Source organism: Cygnus atratus, chromosome Z, assembly GCF_013377495.2.
Source record: "Cygnus atratus isolate AKBS03 ecotype Queensland, Australia chromosome Z, CAtr_DNAZoo_HiC_assembly, whole genome shotgun sequence".
In the NCBI taxonomy this organism is placed as follows: Eukaryota; Metazoa; Chordata; class Aves; order Anseriformes; family Anatidae; genus Cygnus; species Cygnus atratus.
This window is the reverse complement of record NC_066396.1, coordinates 20,799,643-20,822,043: the sequence shown is the minus strand read 5'-3', so window position 1 is coordinate 20,822,043 and position 22,401 is coordinate 20,799,643. Positions and strand designations below refer to the sequence as shown.

At 44.6% G+C, this 22,401-nt stretch overlaps 1 protein-coding gene across 6 annotated transcripts in view; it reads left to right on the top strand.

Moving 5' to 3' along the window:
• The first annotated feature begins 18,757 nt into the window (after positions 1–18,757).
• ELOVL7 (ELOVL fatty acid elongase 7) overlaps positions 18,758–22,401 on the top strand; it is a 33,595-nt gene continuing 29,951 nt past the window's right edge. Inside the window, exon 1 of one of the 6 annotated variants that reach the window (XM_035553692.2) lies at positions 18,758–18,880. The gene's annotated coding sequence lies outside the window, so the exon portion shown is untranslated. Of the gene's footprint in view, positions 18,881–19,083; positions 19,231–19,464; positions 19,522–20,024; positions 20,209–22,401 lie in introns of those variants that run through there. The other 5 variants (XM_050716225.1, XM_035553689.2, XM_050716223.1 and 2 more) reach the window with 5 other exon arrangements.

Here is a 22,401-nt window from a genome sequence, read left to right as displayed (position 1 = left end):
CCAAGTATTTATTTCTTCAGGTACCTGTTGGGTTAGTGTTTGACGCTGTCCCAGACAGCTAAAAATAGGAATTAGTTGCCTGGGGGGGGTTATTGCTCCTATTAACACCTATTATCTCTTACACAGGCATCTTCCCATATTCTCTTCTGCTATCAGTTGATGATGTTCTCCTCCCTCCTGATGGAAGAAGAGGTGTTTCTGGTGAGGGAAGTTAGAAACAGCTCTGTCTTGTCTGGGCAAGAATCCAGGACCATTCTACAATCAAGCAGCAGCAAACCTTCAGTATAATGGCAGTAGCTCATAGGTGATGTTCAGTTTCCAAGTTTTTAAACCTTTTGGTATTGTGCATCATCTCAGACATCAGTTTCTGTGAAGATTCATCTAGAATTTCTGTGATTTTTTTCTAGATGTAGTAAAATTATTTATGTTTTCCAGACTTTTTAATGTGCTAATTAGATCTGAATTTTCCCCTTCTTTTATGACTATTTTGTTTCTATGCTTACAGCACATATTTTTATAGTATTTGAGCTCTTTCAGAGCCAGAAACACATGAAGTAAGGTAATATAGACTTAATTGCACTTCTTGTGTCAGTCAAAAAAAAAACAAAACCACAAACTTTTGAAAATCTATTCAGGTGTCAGAAGGAGTACTGTGTTTATGTTGAAATAAAGTCATTTACTAAGAGACAACTAGCTGATAACTGGATTTTAAGTTCATGTTAAAAAGAGTAAGAAAGTTTAGAGTTGGAAAAGAGTTTGAGGTGAACTGGAGAGCACTTAATCTCAGTAGCAGGTACTGGGATTTAGCAGTCATACTCTATGTTAGAATACATAGAAAAGTGTTTTCATCCTTTCAGGCCATTCCAGGAATTTAACATTGCTTGGAAGACTTGCTTTGCGTCCCAGTCAAGGAAGATGAGAAGGCTTTTATTTGAGCTTGACACACAATGTACCGAAAGACAGGAAAGAATGTATTTGCTCTGACAAGAGATCAAAGAATTTCCCTTCTAGCCAAGGGAAACATTGGAGGTGGAAGCCAGTCTTACCCAGTCCCACTGAAGAAATCCAGATCGCCTAAAAAAGCCTCCTTCAGCCTGAGTGAGAGCTGAGCTCTGTGGTCAGACAGGACTCCTTGATTATTTATGTCTAAATTATGACACTTGAAGAGTTGGGCATCTAGACATCCAAGCAACAAGCAGATTGTTTTTTCCTGTTCTACACAAACCTGGGGGAAAGCATCAGCACATGAGCATACAGATATGGTTAGCTCCCAGATTCTGTAAAAAACAGGTGAACACCATGTGCTTACCTGCTTTTGCCCCTTTCTCTATACCCGATATACTCGCTCTTATACTTGCTCTTATACTATGCTCATGAGACTGAAAATGCAAGTATTTGTTTGCCACTTTTTTGGCATTGTTTGGTTTTGTAGTCAGGCCAGGCTTCTCACTGCACAAGACATATTTTTTAATCAATATTGAGTTCCTCATATACTCAGTCAGCTTAAATTCTGGGCCATATGACACCCATCATTGCAAAGCTGAAAATTTATTGGATTTGGGAATATCAACAGAATTAACTTTTTCCCTGATGTTTACCTTTGTGTTACAGCTCTTATCCTACCTTGTATGTATATGTGTATATACATATATGATATATATATATATATGGAAGGCATATATAGGGTGTGTATATATATAATAGAAATGATACTGTTTTGGCACCATTAGAGGAAAGTTCTTACTTTTCTTCTTACCAAATTTTTAGCACAGGTAAAAGTCTAGTGCATACAGTTGAGAACTGTAAGCTCTTCATTGAATATTGGTCAAAGACCTGTCATGAACATGTAGCCTTAGTATTACCTTAGTACAAATAAAGTTTGAGATATATGGTTAACTAATGGGCATATTAGTTAAGCCATGGGAAATGTCCCGCTACTTACTGTTGACATACAACACATAGGGACTAGCATGGTTAAGGCAGTCCACAGAGAGTTTGAATACTTGCCATGTGCATAGCCACTGAGATGTGTGCTGAGGTTTTGACACCTAACAGACATTCTTGAAGGCAAGACTGGTTTCAGTAGAGAGCAGTTACCTGCTTGTAACATCCAGCTAAAGGAAAATATGTAAAACATGTAATTGAAGTCCTTTTTTGTAGTTAAAGATGAGTTACAAAATGGACATGCCTTCTTCCTCCTCTTCTTGTTTTTGTTTTCTTTTAGTGTATTTTATGAAAACAATGGGAATGGAGGATAAAAAGGCATGACTGAGTGGCCAGGAATTCAGGCAGGTGCATAACTGCTGCCCACAGTTTCATCCCTCCTAATCATATCCGTGCTCTGTGTGGTCAGCCTTATCCACCAGCCCACACGTCCTGCCGGGATGACAGCTAACCAATGTCATCCACTATGTTGGCTGCCTGCAACCACCCCACTCCTGCCAAATTCCGCCAGGTCCAAGAGACTGGAGAGAAAAAAAAAAAAAAAAAAAAAGAACTACTAAGGAAGAGCTTTCTACTTACACATGAAACTTTTTTTTTTTTTTCCTTCAATTGCATAGGCATAAAGAGAGTACTTTTGGTTATGCATTTCAGTTTTGTGCTAAGAAGGAGACTTTCAGTCAAGGAGGTCTGTACAGAATCACAGAAGGGCTGAGGTAGGCAGGGACCTCTGGGCCCATCTGGCCCAACCCCTGCTCAAGCAGGCTGCCCAGGACCATGCCCAGGTGGCTTTTGAAGATCTCCAAGGAAGACGCTCCACAACCTCTCTGGGCAGCCTGTGCCAGTGCTCCATCACCCACACAGTGAAGAGGTGCTTCCTGGTGTTCAGAGGGAACCTCTTGTGCTCCAGTTTGTGCTCATTGCCTCTTGTCCTGGCACTGAGAAGAGACTGGCTCTGTCCTTTTTGCAACCCCTTCAGATACTTATAGACATTGGTGAGATCTCCCTGAGCCTCCTCATCTCCAGGCTGAGTGTCCCAGCTCTCTCAGCCTCTCCTCACAGGAGAGGTGCTACTGTCCCAGAACACTTTGAAGATTACAAATCCACCTTTTTCTTGCAGCTGTGGGACAGAGCTGCATCAGTGATCCTAAAAAGGTTTTATAGTAAATTTCCTCATGCCAAATTGGAGATTAACATCAGCAGTTTAAATCAGTCCAACCAGTTATTTTTACAGCCATATGTTTGTAATCTAGAGTAACATGTTTAAGCAAGAATAGGGTAATTTACTCAGCAACAAAAATAATATGCCTTTGTTTAATGCAGAATAGAGTAACACAGGGGGCAGAGAAAAGAGGGGTTATTAAAAAAGGTTTTTTGCGTATCTCAGTGGCTGAATTTGAAAGATACTGAGTACTTTCTGTTTCTGTTGACTGCAAGCATTTATTTGTCAGGATACTTGTTTCATATCAGTTGCAAGTGTTAGCATACTTGTTTTATATTAGTTATAATAGGCTTAGGTATTCTTCTAAGGCTAAGGTCCTAGCCTGCAACAGGATCATTAAAATATTCTAACAAAATCTGGAATCATATTTTTAGAAAAGTTACATCCAAAAAAATGAATTCATAATAAATGAAGGAATATGTTATGCTCTCGCTGGAGATCATTGGGAAGAACAGGCTTACATTTGGTAGCAAGCCAGTTCCATTTGTATTTAAAATTTAAAGTTGACTCATAATCCTCTGTGTTAGTAGTTCAGGGTGGCCTCTGAAGGAACTGTAGCTATTAATGCTTGCCTGCATGGTGCTACTTTCATCCACAGAAATATGTCTTGGTCTGCACAGCGAAACTTTAATCTGTCAGGACTATTTTAAGAAACACAGCTAGTCTAGGGGAAAGAGAGAGAGAGGGAAGGGAATCCTTTCTTGTAACTTAGGGTATGTCTTCTCTGCAGGCAGCAGCATAATCCAGACATGCTAACTCTAGCTTAGATGAGCAGCCCTGCTGCAGCAGCCCAGCCTCACACACAGCGCTGTGGTGCTGCTCCATTTGCCCATGTGGAGCTTCCTGCCGCCATGGCCAGGCTGCTGTCCTTGCTCCTGCGTGAGCGTGCTTCTTTCCTGTTCTTGGTGGATTTACCCACCAAAAGAGCACGGTGAATGCAGCAGCCTGGGGAGCCCGTGTCTGCTGTAATAAGGGATATGCCGAAGAGGAGGTGTAGGGTAAGAATACGGAGTTCTCATGTTTTGTGGCAGTCAGGAGGGAGTGTCTCGTGTTGCTCAACACTTAATTACTGTTGCTATCGCCTCCTACACTGTGCTGTAACTCCTAAGGAAATCAGCTGATTATGATTCTCATGCTAGCAAACATGAAAAAAAAATGTTTTGGGACTTTGTAAAATGGATTTGAATGAAGCTCTTTTCTTTTGCTTATTACTACTACTTGCAGGTGGAGTATGTGGCCCGGAGAATACACCTTTCTACATAGAGCATGCATAACCACCCTTCTGATTTGAAGCTAAGCAACCAAAGTATCCAAACAGCCTGACACTGCCCTGTGGTTTTGCACGGCTGCCGTGCAACAGGAGCCTTACGCCGTGCAGGACTTCTGCACATCTCCTGTGGGAAATGTCACATTTGGCACTCACTCGCAGTGTGTGGCACGTTCTCAGGGTAGTGCACAAATTGTTTCCCAGGGGGAAAAAAAAAAAAAAAAAGCATTTCTCAAGTTGCACAGAGCTCCACCATCTGAATGCTATTCATCATTGTTTATAAAGAAAGTTTCCAGAACATTTAATTGTTTTGCACACAGCTAATATACCTGAGGGCCTAAGTGAATGTGCGAAACAGCTGCTTCATCCTGTTCTGCCACTACAGATACCTATTAAAGTTTATGTTGACTAATGAAGTATATCAAAGTAATTTAAATAACACTCTGTGATGGGCTGCCCTGTTAAATGCAAGTACCTGTGAGACATGCAGACCTCTTGGATATGAGTGATACTGCTGCTTAGCAGAATTGCCCTGTGTTGGGATTATAGGCTTCAGGACTTCAGCAGGCTTGTTCTGTCTACCCTAAATACGTAATAAGGTCTTCTCAATGGTGTATCTCCTATCAGTAGGAAGGCTTATATGTCCCAGGAACCTTGAGAACTGAGCAGAAAAGTTTCTTTTCCTGCCAGAGAGAGGAAAAAATGTACAAATCAAAGGGTGGAGCGTGGTCCTGGAGCTCACCAGCCTGCTCAAGCATTAAGCTTAACAGGCAGAGGAAGGATGAAGATAAGGGAAGCACAGCAGCCTTTCTAGTTTACAGAAGGGAAGGTAGAGTCCTGTTTGTGCATGCACAGGGCATGGATGCTTAACAACCTTCTGCTGCAGCAGTGTGTCATCAGGGCAGTGTCCACCTCTGGGCTCCCTGACCTCCCAGACCTCAGTGGGTGAAGGCACTGCTCCACACGTGGGAGCACAGCTCCGTCTTCCCTCTGTCACCACTGCTTTACCCAGAGGCAGTTCAGTTCAAGTCTTTCACGGTCTCCAGCTCCTGCCTCTAATCACTGCTGTTAATTTGCATCTCCTTTCTCTGCTCTCTGCAGCACACAGCCATGCCCACACACAGCTTGCCAAGCTGGGACTCAGTCCCACCTGTCTCCACACTCAAATCTTCAACCTTCTGCTCACTGAGTAGTGTTCATCTAGCTCTTCTGCTTAGAATTGGTGTTCTCTTTGCTTTGGAAATATCACCCAGCCTCTCTGGGCAGCCCTTCAGCCCATCCTCCCCTTGCTTCCCCATTTCCATTTGGCTGGCACGGCTACGTGCTTAGGTGCATACAGCGGTTTGCCAGGTCAAATTGTGTTTTTGAGCAGAAGAACGTGAGAGCTTTGATCTGAAACCTATTTGGCTATGTTAGGGCTGAACTGTACCCATGGAACAAGGCAAATGGGAGGGAGGATTCATTAGCTTCTTTGTAACCCTATGTGAACATATACAGGCAGTTTCTAGAGTAACAGCTGCTTTTTAACTCACTTGGACCCAGTGCAATATACTTCTGCGAAGAGCTCATTAGTTCCCACATTGCAGCTTTTGTTCATTAAGTCACTAGGAAAGGTTGTCCTGAAAACCTGACATTTAAATATTTTTGATTTACAATTGACATGTTTTCATTATTGTTTTACCCGGTCAACTACAGCTTCTTAAAATCTTACTCTTAATAACAAAAGCTATCATATAAATGCTTGATCCCTAGTTTATGTAAAAGGAGACTTAGTTAAATAAGTGTAACTGAAGTATTGCAGAAAATCAGGAGCACTACTAATTGCCATATTAAAGTGTTTCCCAATTTTATAACTTTGCAATATAGAACAGCTGCCAGATTTGTTCTCTATCCTGATTTGTAAATGCTACCTCTCCATAATCTTTCTCTACTCAAATTTCTCTACCAAAATTTCACATTTCTGACTTTCCCCCCATGATTTTCTAAATGCCATTTCACCTTAATCTTAGGCAAGTTCAAATGGAGTTACTTAATTTCTTTTAAAGTGTTCTCCATTGCCTTGTCTTCCTTCATCATATCTAAGACCAGCAGTCCCCACAACACAAAGCTGTAAGCTCTGCTCCATACAGCATTGAGATTTTACCACTTTTTCCCATATAACTATCCGTAAAATCTGGTCTAACTTTTTGTTTGTTTGTTTGTTTTTGTGCTCAGTGTCTCAGAGTCCATTAACTTTCATTCCCTCATCTCCCATCCTCATGACATCCTTCACTTACTCCCATGCCTACCACCTATTTAATGAAAGGTGCCACAAATTTTAAGATCATTAGATCATTCCTGTACTAAGATCTAGTTAACTGTTTTTACATTGTTTTTTTCCTTTTTTTATTTGCTTTTATTCTTCCACCATGTCACTTCCTCTTTCAACCACTTTTCTTTCCTTTCAATACAGTCCATAATTCTGACCTAGCCTGTGTGAGCAATTTTTGTTCATTTACTCTTCCAAGTATCTCCACCTTTTTTACGACCTTACTCCAAGCTGGTCTACCCAGGTTATAACTTCCCATTCTTATCAGATTTCAAGACCCACTTCTGTCATTATGTCCTAGAAAATGAGTCAGACATTTGTTTATGGTTACCTCTTAAATATTCATGAGACATTTCTGCATTGTGCTTTCAGCAGCATCACATGCTTTCACATTGTCCTGGGTGTCCAAAACCATCAGTAACCTAGAGAGTGGAAAACTGACTGTAGCCAACAAATATATCTTGCTTCTCCTGCATGATCACATCATCCACTCCTCTTCATTTCTCCTGTCCAAAAGCTTTTACCCCTTCTTTGTATTAAGATTCATATATTCTCGATCCTAGAGTACAGGTACAGTAAACATGTGAATGATTTAATACAGTAGGTAAACCTTCACCTAACATTAGCAGCAAAACAAAGTAGTATTTGATTACATTTATGAATGTATTCTAAAGTTTAACAGGATAATTAACAAAGAAATACAGGGGATATCTACAGAACACTGCATAGAGTGCCTTGACAGAGATGCTTGATGCTGCTAATGCTTGATGCTCTGTTGTCAGAAACGCTTTGAAGAAAATGATAGTTGTCCCGGAGCTGATACGGACTGAGTCCATGCTGCACAAAGCAGCCGAGAAGACGTCCCGGACTGGCACTGCAGAAATCTGCAAGTGTGTGGATACTCCAAACCCACCCCACCTTACCTCCCTCAGCACTACCACCTTTTGCAGGAGACAAAGTCATTCCCAGAGATGGCAAGGTCAGGCAGAGTCAGCAGGAAGAGCCCTGCTCCACCACCTCCACCATCGCTGCCTGCCAGGTCTGCACCGCAGCAGCCACCCGAGTCTGCAGCGCTGGAGTCCCTCGGGGCTGTTCAGCTCAAGACAGGCTGAACAGGCACAGGGACGTCCAGGCAGTTTGGGCGAGGGAGTTCAAAGCAGTTAAAATTAACTTTGCCCCACCTCAGGTGGCAAGAAGGAAAGCTCTTTGTGCAGGAGTAGATTGCTTCTTCAGCTTCCATGCATGAAAATCCTGCTGTCTTTGCAGAGTCCTTAAAAGAAATCTGGCATAATGGATAGAATTTGTATGGAAACTACCTTGCTTTGTCTGCTCAGGTTATTTCTCTCTGTATGTCTCTCTCTTTTCTATCTAATCCATCTTCCTTTCACATTTTTAGACCATTCTCAGCCTCCCCACCTTCCTTTGTGGCCTGTTGAGGGGGTGGAGGGGGAACAAGGTGTTTCCTTAGGAACTCTAATCTAAAAGCCTTTTAACTGTTAAAGATTAACCATTAAAACATCTGTGGAAAAGCACACATTTCCCTGACACTTGACTCTTGCCTGCCACATTCTGAAACTCAGCTATTAGCAGTGCTTCAATGGCTCACTCACACTTCACAGGTTGGTAGCAAGACAAGCTCAAATCTTATGTGGAAAACAACCAAACGCAGGCTAAAGGAGTATGCCCACATGGGGAGGCACAAAAGCTGCTGACAGTGAATGAGCCAGTGCGAGAACCTGTCTTTCAGTGGCACAGTTTGTTGGAGATCTCGATTTTGATGAGGCTTTCTAGTGAGCTCCTTCAGAGAGGCTTGGGCGCTTGCAGTGCGGAGGGCAGGAGGGCTGCACACATGCCCACACAGAGACAGATGGATGAATGCAGTGAATCAGGCCCAGGTGGAGGCGTTCAGACATAAAAGGGCCTTTTGGAGAGGATGAAGGGCACATCTGGCTGGAAAAGCAAAGCTCTGAAATGACCCCATTAGACCTAATATGATACAGATAAAACCCAATGCTAAAGCACTGGTAGCAGATAGAGTCATTTATCCTGGAAAAGACCTTCAGGACCACCAAGTCCAGCCATCAACCTGACTTACCGAGTCCCACCACTAAAACATGTCCCTTAGAGCCACGTCCCAACTTCTCCCAAATACTTCCAGGGATGGTGACTCCAGCACTCCCCTGGCAGTCCATTCCAGTGCTTGGCCACTCTCTGCATGAAGAAGTTCTTCCCAATGTCCAATCTAAACCTCTCCTTGGTGCAACTTGAGGCTGTGTGTTTTCCAAATGGTGTCTACTTTCACGTTGAATTTTGGAGACCAAACTTGATCTAAATGCTCAGAACTTCACAACTTCACCTGGACTTCCCTGCAAGATTAAGAGATACAGATATTTGAACCTTTCCTTTGAACAAGGTGAACAAAAGTAGTTGCCAAGGTCAGTGAGAGTTTTCCTGCGGAGTATTTTGCTTAATCCTTCTTTAGTGACCCTGAGGTATTTGTTTTAACTTTAAGTCACAGGAGAAACTGTTTCACCATTTAGACTGAAATAGCTAAACTCTTTTTAAAGAAAGAGTAAAAGGCAGGCTGGACTGTGAGATCACTTTGCTTTCAGGAATTTCAGTGAAATTTCAAATGGCCTTTCAATTTCTGTCTTAAAAAGAAAAATAATTATTTGTTACAAATTCTGCTATAAATTCACCTGGATCTTCCAGCAGAATCAAAGACCTGGGACAAGAACTGACCAAACTGACAACCAGAGAGTAGGAAAAATGGAATGATGTTGGCTTTTTGTAGTTCTTTATTTTTAATTGCTATTTTATTTTTGTATGGTTATTTGTTCATTGCTATTACATCAACTGGTAGTATTTAGGATGACTTACTTCAGTATTCTCTTCCATATTCAAGGTCTTAGACCCAAAGGATTAGGGGGCATGTCCTGAAAAAGAGCCCTAATTCCTGCATGGCCTCATATATGAAAATGCTGCCACCAGAAGAACCAAAGGTGCTTGGAATCAACTTCCTTTTGTTTGTCTTGAGAACTTGGTGAAGAGACAAAATGCCTTAAAAATGGTTAAGAGAGAATACTAAGCACAGTAATTTAGACCTTTCTCTGTGTCACAGTGACATTATATCTGCAGAGAGAGATTTCATCTGCATTCATATGTATGAGCTTGTGTAGCCTTTGAGACTAGGAGATGTATGTAGAACTCATTATAAGCAATAAAAAACAAGATCAAGCTGAGGGCAGCCTAGCAGATAAGAGCATGAGATGTCTCTAAAAATGCTGCTATTAAGTTCAAAATTTCCATTCTGTCCTCTTACAGCATCTCTCAGTAAGCAAAGGTGGGCACGATAAATATAATAACGGTTTACTTCAACCGCAGTAAATCCTCTGGATAAGACAATAGTCAGGAAGGAAGCAGCAAAAGGAGAAAGCTTCAGAGTGTCCTTTAGAAATACTTGAGAAGCCATGTTAGAATGACAGAAAAGGACTGGCAGCCTTATTTAACAGTTTTCTAATATCCAGTGTCTGAGCTTTGAAGAGAAACTACTGGATTATAAGATTACAGAACTCATCCCCATCTCCCTCCCTCTAAAATAATCTTTGTGTGTGTGTATCACATGCACAGAGAAAGCAGTACCTCAGCTGCAAAAACGGTCTAAGAACGTAGGTCTTGCAAACCTCCCCGAAAATTTAACTCCCAAAATTTATCCAGCTGAAGAACATTGGGCTCTGTGTTATTCTGTAGTACTATGCTGTTGATTAATGCAGGAGTAACAATTCATTGAACCGTAACAACAAAGAAAGTGTAAGCTTTGTTTTGAAAGACTAGGACTTTTTTTATATAAGATTCAACATGCTGTAAAGAATTGCATTAATCTCTGTTTGAGCTGTTCTTATAACTCATTATTTTGCCTGTAGCTACACTAGAGTGAGTGTTAAGGCATGTCATAATGGGTGGAGATATGAAAACAAGTCCACTTAAAAGGATTTTTTCTCATCTCCCACCTACACGTAAGAGTAAGATAATGCTCTGCCATCTGATACGAAACCACATTCGCAATTCCACCTGTTATTCTTGACCTACTTAAATTCTCAGCTCCAACAGTAAAGAAATTGCAGGAGAGGAGGAACGACAGCTCCTGCCGTGAGTCGCTCACTGTTGCCCAACACATCCCCAGATGCAGCAGCCAAAGTTCTCCTGAGAGAGCATCCTCAGCGGCAGCAGAGCCCCCACAGCAGCCACCCCAGCAACACCCCCATTGCTCTCACTGACAACTCTCATTTCTCAGCTAAACTAGGAAGACTGGGACCTTTTTTTGAAGAAAACATTTGTTTTACTCAATTCTGACTAAAAGTTTCACTGGTTTGTTTGGAGTTTGTTTTTTTTTTTTTTTCCCACCTTACTTCCACACTGGCCCCAGAATCCTCAACAGAACATTTTAGGTTTCAGGGCAGATTCTCCAAGGCAGAATGAATTTTTAAAGTCACGCTTCTACTCATATCCTTAAGCCTCACCTTGAGTGTCTCTATTTGATAGCTCCGCTGCACTCCTTCAAACACAAAAAGGAGACAGTTTTATTCGCAAAAACACATTGCTCTGAACTGTTGGCAGTGACATTTTTGCTGTTTTTACTGAGCAGAAGTGCAGGAATTTTGAGCACTTTGGGAAAAAAACAGAGTACTCAGAGCATCTCTGGAAGCACATCTCCCACCTGACCAGCAGCAGTGGCATGTATTAGTACTGCCTACTTAAAAGACCACTCTCGTGCAAAAAGCTGCCTTAAGGATCAGTGACAATATGGGAATAAAATTGCACCTGTGCTGGTCTGTTAATTTTGAATCACCTGCTTGTCTGCAATGGGCTGCATAGGACTTTTTCCATGAGGCACTAATTAAGCCAGGCCAGTAAAATCTCCCAAAGGGAGGTGATGCTTAGCCTGGTAGCAACACATGCAACTGCTGGGTTAGCTGATAGATTCAGCTCCTCTCCTTTCCTCTCTCCTGCCATGGTGCCTACCGAGCACAGCCAGCTTTGTCAGCCTTGGCAGCCTGACGAGTGCTTGCTGAGCCCTCAAGGAAACATTACTTACTTGCTCCGCGCTTGCTGTTGCTGTGGTTATGCTACTTACAGACACTTGAGCTGGCACAAATACGAGGAGTCCAGCTATGTTGATGTGAACTGTTGTGGTTGATAATGCTGCAAATGGGTGTCTTCCTTTAGAAGATCTTTAATGACAATGGGTAGGCATGTGTTGTCTTGCTTGTGTCTGGTGGTGGTCCAGGTGCTTCCTGTGAAAATCTCATTTTTGATTGCAAAGGTTAAAGAAAAAAGGGATACGAGTAATGCTTTGAATAAAAAAAGTCTCTGTTATAATCCAAGATTGTCTGCTTCCCTCAAGGAGGAAAAGATGGCGATGAGTATGCGTGTCTGCTAGCTGGCCAGGGGTGTGTAGAAAGGATCAGACTTGTCTGGAGAGCACTAGAGATAGATCCATGTAAGTGAACGGGAAATATTGAGCACAGCTTGTCCATCTGCACATGTGATTTTCATTTTGTTTTGTTGTGGTCTTGTAACTCAGATTGTGGGCTGTTTAAGGTCTCAGGTTGTGCCAGGGAAGGCTTAGAATGGACTCCAGGAGGAATTTCTTCATGCAGAGGGTGGTCAGGCACTGGAACCAGATGCCAGGAAAGCAGTGGAGTCCCTGGCCTGGAGGTATTTAAGAGACGTGTTGATGGGGCACTAATGGACATGGTTTAGAGATGGGACTCGGTAGGACAGGTTGATGGTTGGACTTGATGATCCTGATGGTCTTTGCCAACCTTTTCTGCTCATAGAATTGAGTTGATTCTGTGATGCTAACTGCTACTCCTTCGAGATGTTGTAAAAGGCAAAAAGGAGAGGAGGTACAAGAAAGAAGCAGAGTGTGTCCTCTCATGAAAGAAAGTCATTGGGTGTCCACATTTCTACATATAGAATGTCCTTACATAGTACATATAGAAAGATATCCTTAATACCTTTTGCAAATATTTCTAGAAAAAAATGAATATATAAATGAAGAGGTTTTTTTTTTTGCTTTTTTGCTTTTTCTTTTTAAATTTCAGAAGACTCATTTTAAAGTACATGATCTGAGACAGTACTAAAGGTATGAGAGATCACAGAAGAAGCATAATTAGCTATGAAATGTAATACGGATTTCTATTTATTGACTACAGTCACATGAAAAGAGTCAGCAGTTTTAGAGACCCTATGGTATAGCTGATTGCAACCTAATGGCTTCAGATGCAACAGTTACACAAATAAAACATTGATTGGTAATTAGGTTATGGGATTTCATTTTCAGGAACTGCTGTCTCACAGGCCTAGCATTGCCAGTGAAGAGGCTCAGTTTCAAAAACAACCTGTTTATTTGTGTAACCTGGCTCTGACAACATCACATGAACTACAAAGACTCCTCTAATCTGCAGCAAGATTAGACATTCAAATTCCAAGCTTATTCTTAGCATCTCACCTTAATCATCTCAGCTAGCAAGTTTTAAACTTCATCAGTTTGTTTATTCTGAATTTATTGTAGCCCTTATTAGGGAATTGGTGGTACTGATTCTAATCCATTTGAAATACATCTCACCTATGTCTCCTTTTCTGTGCATCTTGGAAAGCATGAAGGACATTTTTCTATGGTTTACCTTTCCATGAATAGTGAGTGGGTACCTTCAACTTCAAAGTAATTTATTGATCTGTGGCCTATGCATCAAGCACAGGTGACATTACTGTGTTGGGCAGTATGGAGACGAGGATATCCACTGTCTGAAATCAGACAAGAACCCCAGCCAGAAGAAGCTGCAATGTTTTCGCAGAACTGGTGTTGAATACCTTCTTCTCTTTCCTTCTCTCTCTCTCTGCTTTTATTTTCCTGTTCTTCTTCCCAACCCTCTGTCTGCAGAAAATTTTATCAAGGAAGAAAAAAATCCACTTTCCACAATGCATTGTTGAGGACCTCTAGCCTGACCAAGCCTGAATTTTTGAGAGTGTTTTCTTGCTATGATAGGTTGTAGTTTTGCATCCTGTTACTATTGGAATAGTTGTCAATGCAGAATGGACTGAGTATTTGTTGTAATTAATGGTTAAGCTCCCTTTTCTGGTCCTTAGTTTTTGTCCCTGCCTCAGAGGCTGGCAGAGAAGGGAAAGACAAGCTGCTCTGCTGTTAGCAAGACTGCTATTTAGCAGTGTTCATGCGAAACTGTGTGTGAACACAGGCAGGAGAAATACGAGAACAGATGGGAAAAAAATAGATGGCTGGTCTTTGGGAGAGGGTGCAGGTGAGCATTCAGTGAGTACCCCAAAAGTTTTGTGGATGCCCATTTCTCTCTGTGCTACTCAGTCACCTGATACAACACCTCCTGAGCCTTGACATCTCCTGGGTGTGACAAAAATGGGGTAACCCAAGGCCTCTGGTTTCAAGGTCTTTTCTTGGTCCTGAACCCAGGTGTACCTCCTGTGTAGTGCATGTGTGACTCACACAGCAAAATGTCTGGAAGCTGGCAAAATTACTTGAAGCTTCTGCATGGACACAGAACACCACAAAGGGAACACTTTTCAACAGCATCCCTGTCCCTCCTGGCCAGAGAACACACACTCACGGAGCACAGCCTTTTGGCTGAAATGACAAGCGAGGCACAGCTCTTTGCACAGCTCCATGTCATCATACGCTGCTGGGACGTGGGTGAAAGAGCTGTCCCTTTCGTGTTCAGGCAAAATGCAAATCGGCAATTACTCAAGCCCACTCCTGGCAAAGATTTTGCTCTTATCCTTGCGGATGTTGTGCAGGACATGGCATGCCACAGTCATGTGCACGGCTAAGCCCTCACTAGCACCAAGAATTTCCCTAGGCTGCACCGTTTTATCTTCAGGTTGCCTCTGAACTCGTTTGCTTCTAACAGCACAAAACAAACTTTAATTCAGGCAAAAATTCTCACTTTCATTTGGAGATGGCAAGGTCTGTGCTAACAGCACTTTGTTATTGATCTTCCCAGTGCTCTGCATCCTTCTGGTGTATTCCAGGGTGGTGTTCCTGCACCTGCTCATGTTGGCCAGCAAAAGCCTATTGAGCACAGGGCAGGTATTCTGCAGAATTAATGTTCATTGTTTTGTCAAGGGCTTTTGTTTTTTTGTTTGTTTTATGATATGTGTTAGATTGTGTTGGCAGTCATGGACCACTGCTCTCCAAAAGGAAGTTATTTTTCCAGACATGTTTACACCCCCAGCTCACAGACGGGGCTGTGGAAACGGCACGATGTCATGGCCGAGGTACAACAACCAGACCCCACAACCCTCCCACATCCTGAAGAGATCCCTTTGGCTTCCTCTGTGTGAGCTCCTGCAGAAGGAAACATTTGCTGCTATCACTGTCAATAACACAAACAGGTAAATGAAAGAAGTAGCTATTAATTTCATGTAACAAAACAGTTGGTAGATAGCATCTGTATTCAAGATCTCAGCGGTGAAAAGCTGTAAGGTGCTGCAGGCCCCTGAACAGCCGGTGCTGCAGTTTGGTGGAACATGCTTGGAGCCTTCACTTGGTGCTTGCCCGTGCTGGGCAATGATCATTTAAATCTCTGTCTGCACATTTTTAAATTGGAGATTGTATTCACAATGTTAGTGAGGTTGGTTGGCTCTTTTTTTCACATACGATTTTCAGAGATGAGACAGATGAAAATTAAAAAATTCAGTGATGCAAGATTATGATATCTGGGAATAGGCTGGCCAAGTGTTTTGGCTTTGTTTTTTCACCAGGATACATTTTCCTTCTCAGTATATAGATTGAGTTGAGATCAACCTGCACGTAAGTGATATGTTCTGGAGAGTTGTGTCACTACTGGTTTTCATTTGAGAAGCACAGAAAAACTAGATTTTATATAATGTATCTGTGTGTATATGTATTATATATGTGTTTTTAAACATATGGTATATGTATATGTAAGTGTATCGATAGTATATATCACACATATATATACACATAGTTTATATACATATAAATGTAAGTACATACATAGTATATACACATATACGATTCAAATGTATACTTATGACATGTGTATACATATTAATATATGTACATTTTGTATGTATACATATTATACTGTGACACTACTTTATTAAACATCCCTTTTAAAGATATTTCTTATACTCACTATCGTGGCTTCTCCTTTTGCCACAGCCATTTTTGCCTTATTTTTGGAGCATGTTCCTTCACTCCTGCTTAGCACCTGTCCCAGCTGCATAAAACAGCTTTTCACAGTGAGGACCTGATGTTTTTTATGGTCGCCTGAGACAGGGAACTTTCCCCATGAACTCGCCCCTCTGAACAGGTTTTGTAAGACTCTGTCGGTGTTGTTCAATCAGCTGTGGAGCCCAGCATGCAGGCAAAGCCCTGGTGAAGCAGAACAGGCCTGACGACACCTTGGCAGCTTGTGGTGGGTGCAGGGTGGACGTTGGGCTGCTGGAAGGCCAGCGCTGGTGTCCAGCACAGACCTGAACGTGCACAGCTCTGTGGGTCAGGGCCTGGCCAGGGGGACGTTTGGGAAGGCCGCGGCCACACATTGTGCACAGTTTGGGCTGAGGGCTGGGTAGAAAAGGCCATTTTTTCTCTACAATGAATGGCAAGGAAAAGCTGAGAGTAGCTCCAGCTTCAGGCCGGTGCTGTTACGGAGCCCGCTGGGGGCAGGATTGGCTGTCCTGTTTCGGGGCGCCCGTGTGAGTACACGGGCAGAACAGGTGATATCTAGGAAAGCAAACAAGATCTGGTAACTTCTGCGCGTCTCTCCAAGATAGGTATGCAGATAGCTGTTGGTGTGCTTTGGGTGACTTCCTGGCTGCCTTACAGCTGTTCCTGCTCCAGCAGGCTCCCAGTGCTGGTGGAGAGCTGGAGGGAGCTCCTCCATCCTCCTGCTCCCCGGGCCCTCCTGCTCCAAATATGGCCCCGGAGAGCACGCGTATCTAGCAGGCTGGTGAATCACAATCTCACCCACAACATGACCGTCTGAGCGTAGTGTATGAGCTCTTTGATTCTGGTAAGGCAACAAAGCAGGGAAAGGCATGGGGGAGATGTATGCGTGGCCAGCTCAGCTTGTCGTGCAGCGTGGAGGTGAGCCTGTAACACCTCGGGACATCCACTGAGACATCGCCAGTGCCTACGCTCATTTCCCTCTCACACCATTGTAGGATGGCAAATGCAGGGGACCTAAGCAGCCATTTATCTTGATGGTAGATCTTTCACGTGCTAAACACTGAGAAAGCTGAGCTGCTGTGAGCTGCCTCTCTTGTAATTTAAATGTCTCTGACCTCTGGCGTGCCTGTGCTTTCTCCCTCTGTGCAGGGCACAGCCATCTCCTTCCTGCTGCCCTTCCCCTGCCCATGTAACTGGATGTTAATCATTTACCTGCCGTGAGCAGGTCAACCATTATTCCTGTCCTCCCGACCCAATGTTTAGGATTACCTTTGCTCCTCACCGAGGGCGAGGCCACTTGCTCTCGTTATCAGGCCCTGAAGAGAGCAGTAGCAGCAGTTGTTCCTAACACTGCTGGCATCAAAGGTGCCGGAGCTTCTTGTTTGCATCTGGTAATTGCTGTCAATATATTATTATTATTATTTTTTCCATTAATGGCAGCAACCTTGTATCTGGAAGTCTCCAGGTGACCTACTTACTTTTTATTATTGTGTACCAGTGTCCCATTTTGCCACAGCCAGGGCAGCCCTATCAGGCATGGGAAAATAGATATTACAACACATGAGGAATATTAGTTGCTTGCTGAGCCATATAGCCGCATCCCTCTGGACAAGTCAAGACTTATTAGTCATAATGCTCCCAAAAGCTCTGCCTGAGCAGGGACGTACTGGTTCCTAAGGTCTGTTTGTAGTTTTTCTTGGCTGATGTCTTAAAAAAGAAGAAAAAGTTTTGAACCAAAAAATCAAAGAAAACTTTCCAAGTTCTGAACATTAAGGGATGGAGGAGTGGGCTGTTTAATTTGGTTTTGTGATTTTCCCCTCCTAGGTGAGACATGTAGTATTGCTCAATGGACTGTCATATTTCTACATATCCCTTTTGGCCAAACCCAACGAACTTATTATGATGCCCTCTCAAAAGTGCCAGGATTTCTTCACTCGTCATAATCTTAACAATTCCAATAGGAGCATGAAGTAAACCCAAAACCTCAAGGTCTTCCTCTTAATCTCCAGCCTAATCAACTGCTCAGCAATGCAAAGCTCTCGTAGGATTTGTTACGAGCTGTTTCTCCATCTCCACCTCAGCACCTGGTTTTAGTCTTAGTGTTTCCACAATTGCAAAAGGCTTCCTATGCTGGTTCTGCCTTTTGCTGCCTCAGACTTCTAGTTTTGAATTGTTTGGTGTCCCCTAACTCAGAGGCCACTTCTGCACTTATAGATTGTACTAGTTTCACACCATCAACTCTCAGCCCCTTCCTTTTATGCTTTTCCACAAGTTGCAAAAGGCATTTGCCTCTTTTCTTCAATTTTGCCTTTATACCCTCTCTTTCCTCCTTGATTTTGCTTCTTCTTTTGACTCAAGCTATTACCTCCTTGCTGACCATCTCAAAACCTGTTGTTTACAGATTTCTGTGGGCTGAATGACAGGAAAAAAAAAAAAAAAAAAAAGAGGATCACCTACTTACATCCTGGAAATTCCTCATCACCTCCCATTTTGCCCTTTACATCTGTGGATGGAAGTCATCGGGGAGCATCTTCTTCATCCTAAATAGGTCCTGAGAGAGGAAAATCTCTGTGTACCACAATATTTTGGGGGATGAAGATGTGGCTTGAGGTATCGAGCTGGAGCTGGGCAGTTTGTCTTAATTATTATTATTATTATTGTTATGTTTAATGCTCTGTCTTCCCAGACTTCCTACTCTTCTCTCGGCATCCCGCTGCCTGCAGAAACAGGGGGGTCCGGGGCGGCCGGGGGCGAGGGAGGGGGCGTGGGGCGTGGCACGGGCGTGGCATTGGGCGTGACATAGGCGTGTCCGGGGCGTGCCCCCCGCCGCGCGGCCTGTGGCGGCCCGTGTCCCGCGGCGCCCCGCAGTCCCGTCCGGCGGTGCGGGGACAGGTGGGGCCGCGCCGCTGCTGTGTGAGTGCGAGGGGCTCGGGGGTTTTAGGAGGGGAGGTTTGGAGGGCTTGGGGGGAGTCCCTCCGGCTCCGTGCTGGGGGTGGGACGGGACACGGGGTGGCTCCTACCCGCCCCAAAGCCACTGCGCCCATATCACTGCTTGCTTCTCTCCCTTTCTCCTTCCGTCTGTCCGTCCCGGCTCCCCCAAGCCTTCCCCGAGCCTTTCCCCACGCTGTGCCTTCCCCTCCTGCCTCCCCCCGCGGTGCCTGTGCCCCGTGAGGCTCACCCTCATCCCCAGCCCTCCAAATTTCCCGGCCGTGACCCCCGCTCCGAGCTCTTCGCCCCGTCTTAAGGAAGCAGCCGCGCCGGAGGTGAGACGGGAGCACGGCCTCCGCCTTGCTCAGGAGGCTGCTCCGGGGCTGTTTTCCCCCCAAAGTGGCCTTTTCCTACCCCCCGAGCCACGAGCGGTGCCGGGCATCAAGGAATTGAGGACCCCCGCTCCGCAGGAGCAGCCCCGGGGGAGAGGTGTGCTCCACGTGCTTGGGAGGATCCCAAAATGTAGGGCTGGGAGGACGGCGTCCAGCCGCCTGGGAGTGGGGCGGCTCTGTCTGTCTGTCCGTCTGTCCCGCTGCCTTCCCACGGCGGAGGGGGCTCTCCGGGAGGTGAGGGAGCGGGGCAGGGGGCTTCCGCCTCTTGGGCTGCGGGGTGGGCGACGTTTCGGCCCGGTTTCGGACCCCCCCGCCGCGGGGATGGAGCTGGGCGGCGGTGGAAAGAAGCGGGAAGAGGCAGCGGAGCGGCTCTTGCTGCGCGGGGGGGAGATCGAGACAAGTCGGCTAAGGCTGTTTGGGCAAATCGGGAATCTTCCTCCCCACTTTGCGCCCCAGACCCGGGAGCGGCTCTCCCCGTGTGAGCAGCCCGGGCGGGTTTTTCTGGCTGCCGGGGCACGGCCGCTGCTCGTTTTCGTGTGCGAGGTGCTCCTGGGGAGCGGGAGCGCCCTGCACTTGCTTGTTGGCTTGGAGAAAGTGCAAGGAAAGACCCGAGGTGAGAAAACCCGGCTTAAAGTCCTCCTGGGCAGCCCCTCTGCCGCCCGAGCGGGGAACAGCAGGCCTTTTTGCGGCGTTTCGTTGCGGGGTGCCCGCCAGCTTCCCACTAGAGGCTCATTTTTGGGAGGAGGGAGGCAGGTTAGGGTGCAGGAAGAGATACTCATACTCGCGGGATGTGCCGGGGAAGCTGCCGCGGCGTTAGTCAAGGAAAACGCGTGACAAATAGGATTTGACTCGTTAACGCAGCTCCCCGAATGCCACGAAATGTCTATCAACTAATTGCATACCGGCAAAAGAGCTAATCAGGTACGTTTCTCTATCCTGACGTGACTCGGCTGCCTTTGCTGACTGTGCCGTGCCCTTCCTGGCTTTGTTTCGCTCAGCCGCAGCAAACCAGGAAACTGGGAAACTTTTTTTTTGTCTCTCCTTTTTTTTTTTTTTTTTTTCCTCCTACCCTGTACTTTTGCTGCGCCTCTCCCACGCCCGGCGGCGGGAAGGCGAAGGGAGCCGGATCCTGCCCTGCACCTTCCCCATCTCCCCTTCCCCATCCCGGGGAAAATCGGCCAAATCCCGGCCGTGCCAGGGCAGGGTCTGTGCCAGCTCCCCGCCGGCTTGTCCCGGAGCGGACGGAGGACAGGACCTCTCGTAAAACACGTATGGCGAGTGCCTGTGGCAGGCGGGGATGAATGGAAGGTCTGGCGTCGTCCTCAGGGGCGCAGCCTGATTCTGCAAAGATAATTTTACAGCCTGGCGTTGGTATCGGTTTCAGGCTAGTGGATGTCTGCAGCACTGAGCCGCTTCCCAGATCCTGTGCAGCTGGGAAGGGAGAAGTTCCCCTTCCCTCTCGCTACCCCCCTGTCCCTCACAGCAGCTTTTGTCCTGCTCTTCTCTCCTGAACTCACAGCAGGTGACACGCACAGGTGCGCTTTTTCATTTCTTTCCCCACTGCCCAAAAACACTTTAAGTTTGAAGGGCTGATAGACTTGGTTACCTTTTTCTCTGTTATAATTTATACTTCAAAAAGTAGTTCTGAATATTAAGAGGAAGCTGATCTGTTTGGGAGCCCAGCACCGAGAGACTTGCAGAGAACCTATATCTTAAAAAGAGTTAAAGTATATAAGAAAAGAAAAAGCTTCATGGTTTGCTTTGAGATTTAATGTTCAGCGCTTTCTGCTCACTTAATTTTACTTTAAATACTCTTTCAGAGGTGGGTGGTTGCTCTCAGTGGTTGTGCAGGGCCATGGAGCCCCTGCAGGTGCCCGGCGGCCTCCCACTGGTACCCAGGCTAAGTGCTGCAGCTACAGAGGGCAAATGCTGCCTAAATGGTGAAAAGTGAACCTTTTCCTACTTGAAAATGTTGGAATGTTTCAACAAAAACATTAAGAAAATAAATAATTCATATTTTAGGCCTGATTGTACTTTTTTTTTTTTTAAAAAAAGTAGTTCCTTTAAAAAGCAAGACAATGAAAGCTAAAAAGGGATACACAGTGCAATTTTTTGGAGCCTGTTCAATCGCCGTGTTCAATTTACAGGAATTTTTGCAAAGTTGCAGGTGATGTAGCAATTAAGAGTTTTTCTGTCTTTCTGATACTTGGGTGAAATCCCAGAAGTAATCGGGATTACTTCAGCTGATATTAAATATGAAAGTCTAGCCTAATGAGAGACACCAGAGGAACTCAGATGTCTCTCTTCTTTACCTGTCTTTGGTTTCAGTGTTAAATGCTGGCCATTGAACAGGAAACACTGAATAGTGCAGGGTTCCCCCCCACTAAAATCATGTAGTAAAATGCTTACCATGTGTCTGTCGGTGTGTCTTGATTTTATTTTTTTTTGTGTCTTCTGCTACTTATGCTCTGTTTATGACGGTTACAGTAAGCACTTTATTACTTAAGATGTTGACTAGAGAAGACCTGTAAGCAGTTCATAGATTGGATAATGTGAACAGAATACTGAATTTAGAGCAGCGCAGGTGTAAACAGGGCCTTGGTTGTTATCTTGGTACTGTGTGAGAATCAGAGGAACCAGATTTTTAGCTTTGAAATCCAGAGCTTACACACAAATCTCATCTCTTGTAAACTACCACTTATAGAGCCTATCCAGCCCAAAGTAAGCTCTGGGTGCCACTCTCAGAGTAGCACGGATGTCACAGGGAGGATGAATTCAGGTGGCAATAAATAAACTCATTGAGTCATCGTATTTGCCAGGAGCAATGGTATTTGGATTGCTCCTCTCTGCCGTGTCAGGGCCACGTTACTCATCACGGTAAAAGCAGCGAACGCTGACTCTTATCTCCCTTCACCTAACCATACCACCTCCACCTCCTGCTGCAGTAGCACCATCCGTTCTCCTATCCTAAGTGGTTTTGCCCTTGTGCTGCTTTTTCTTCTTTTTTATTTTTTTTTATTTTCTATTGCGCTGGTGTGGACCATTGGAGAGGACCGGTGCTGAACTATTCTGATGAACTCTTCTGGATTAAAAATACCTTTTTTTTTTTTTTTT